The following is a 2,653-nucleotide window of genomic DNA, read 5'->3' as shown; positions in this document are numbered from 1 at the left end:
CCATGCTTGCTAATTACACTTTTAAGGGTGGAATACCAAAGAAACTTGGAGATCCGGGTGTACCAACTATACCATGCTCCATTAAAAGAAATTATGTTAGAACTGCTTTATGTGATCTTGGAGCCGGTGTTAGTGTTATGCCTCTCTCTTTATATCGTAGACTTGAATTGAATAAGTTGACACCTACTAAAATATATTTGCAAATGGCTGATAAATCAACTGCTATACCTGCCAGTATTTGTGAGGATATGCCTGTTGTGGTTGCAAATGTCACTATCTTAATGGACTTTGTTATTCTTGATATTCCCGAGGATGATAGTATGTCTATTATCCTTGGTAGACCTTTTCTTAATACTGTAGGGGTTGTTATTGATTGCAACAAAGGCAATGTCACTTTTCATGTTAATGGTAATGAGCATACGGTACACTTTCCGAGGAAACAATCTCAAGTTCATAGTATCAATTCTATTGGACAAGTTCCAACTATTATTATTGGAGGTTTTGAATTTCCTCTCCCTACTGTCAAGAAAAAGTATAATATTCTTATTGTTGGGGATTTTCATATCCCCGTTGAGGTAACTTAGTGTTATTCGAACGTGTTATTCAGAATGAGTTTGTTAACAAGACTTGATCAACCTTGTTAGTGGATTCATTTTGATGATCACGAGATGGATGAAACTAGAAGGCACAACCTTCTGTACCCTCTTTTTAATTTCTGTTATTTAGAATAATTAAAGAAAAAATAGTATTATCCGTCTATTTTCTGAATTATCCGTGCATTAAAAAATAGTCCGAAAATAAAAGTGCTCCAAATGCCCTGCAAATTTAGTATGATTTTTTTCTGGAATATTTGAGGATTTTAGGCACTGAAAACACTGCAGGAGGGGCAAGCACCAGGCCACAAGAGTGGAGGGCGCGCCCCCTGTCTCGTGGGCCCCTGGTGGCCCCCCTTCACTTATGCCAGCACCCACACACTTCATCTTCTACCCAAAAAAATCCCCATCCAGCTCAAGCACGAGTTCTAGCTCGTTTTGCTGCGATTTTCGATCTCTTAGCTCAAAGCTCCATTCACAAAACTGCTTTGGGAGATTGTTGCTTGGTATGTGACTCCTCCATTGGTCCAATTGGTTTTTGTTCTAGTGCTTTATTCATTGCAAATTTTTGCTGCATAGGTGACCATGTTCTTGAGCTTGCATGTTAAATTTTTGAGGTCCCAACCAATTCTAATGCATGATATAGGCTCTAGGCACTTGTAGGAGTAGTTGCTATCAATCTTGTTTAGTTTTATTTACTTTTATTTTGAAGTTACTAAAATTTCAGAAAATGTTGAGGAAACTTTTTAGGGGCTCTTCTAGCCAAAGCTCTGAGGAAAAACAAGCCAAAGAGAAGGAAAAGGCCAAGTATAATCTTCCTTGCTTAGCGGAAGTACGGTCGTGTGAATGGCCATGCGAGGATTTCTTGAAAGAAGCTGGAATTCATGAAGACTTTTATGCCTTAATTGAGACTGCGGGCCTCACCGGTTTCAGCAACGACCGAATCGATCAGTATCTCTTACTTACCAATACTTTCGTGCAAAACTTTTATTATTATCCTAAGAAGTCACCGCCTGCAGTATCATTTCATTTATATGATGAATTCAAAGAAATATCTTTACGTCATTTTTGCGCGGTATGTAGGATACCTTATGAGGGAGAATTAGATGAACCCCATCGTGAAGATGTGGGTGGCTTTGTTAATACTATTGCTGTAGAGGAGCCAAAGAAGGGCTCCCAGGCGAAGGTCTCTAGCATACACTTTCCTGTGTTATGTTATTTTGCTATATTTGCTAGTAGATGCTTGATTGGTCGTGGAAATAGTGGAAACTTGAGCGTTCCTGATATTATTATTCTTCAACATGCTTTGCTTGGGGACAATACTTTTAGTATGGGTGCCATTGTTGCTAAACGGCTAGCCCTGAATCGTACAAAAGGCCCCATATTTGGAGGTATTTATGCTGCACGTCTTGCTAAACATTTTCAGATACCCATTAGGCACCATGAGGAGGAGGAGATAAAACTGCCTCCTCACATCTTAGATTACAAGAGCATGGTAGCACACAAGTTTATTGTTGACAACGAAGAAAAGATGCTCTTGTATAAACTAAGATTTAATAAGAAACACTTTGAGATTATTATTTTGCCTGCGCCTCTGTTGTTTGATTTGCTTGCAGAAAATTTTCTTGTCACACCGGAAGCGGTGAACAATCATCGAGCTGAAGCTTTTACTCTAGAGCCTGAACCTGAACTGGACCCTTATCGTGCATCATCTGTCCAGTGGGATCCGGAGATGACCAGCCAGTGGTATCTTGATTACACCTCCCATTACACTGGGGAGAGTAGCGGCGGTCCTTGGTACTAGACCAACTTAGGCCAAAAGCCTAAGCTTGGGGGAGTACGTATTTCTCACCGACTTTACATTCATGTTCACACACTAGTCGTCGGTGCTCATACTCTTTCATTGTATTATCCATGCTAGTTTAAATTTCTTTTTCTAGTTTTCTTCTTGTGTGTTTATTAAAACTTAAGAAAAACCAAAAAAATTAGTTAGTTTAATTTCCATGCTTGTAGTAGAAATTAAAATGAAAACCCCAAAAGATTTCTAGTTCTTCTTCTTA

This window comes from Triticum aestivum, chromosome 3B (genome assembly GCF_018294505.1).
Source record: "Triticum aestivum cultivar Chinese Spring chromosome 3B, IWGSC CS RefSeq v2.1, whole genome shotgun sequence".
Taxonomy (NCBI): domain Eukaryota; kingdom Viridiplantae; phylum Streptophyta; class Magnoliopsida; order Poales; family Poaceae; genus Triticum; species Triticum aestivum.
Note: the sequence above shows the minus strand (reverse complement) of the source record.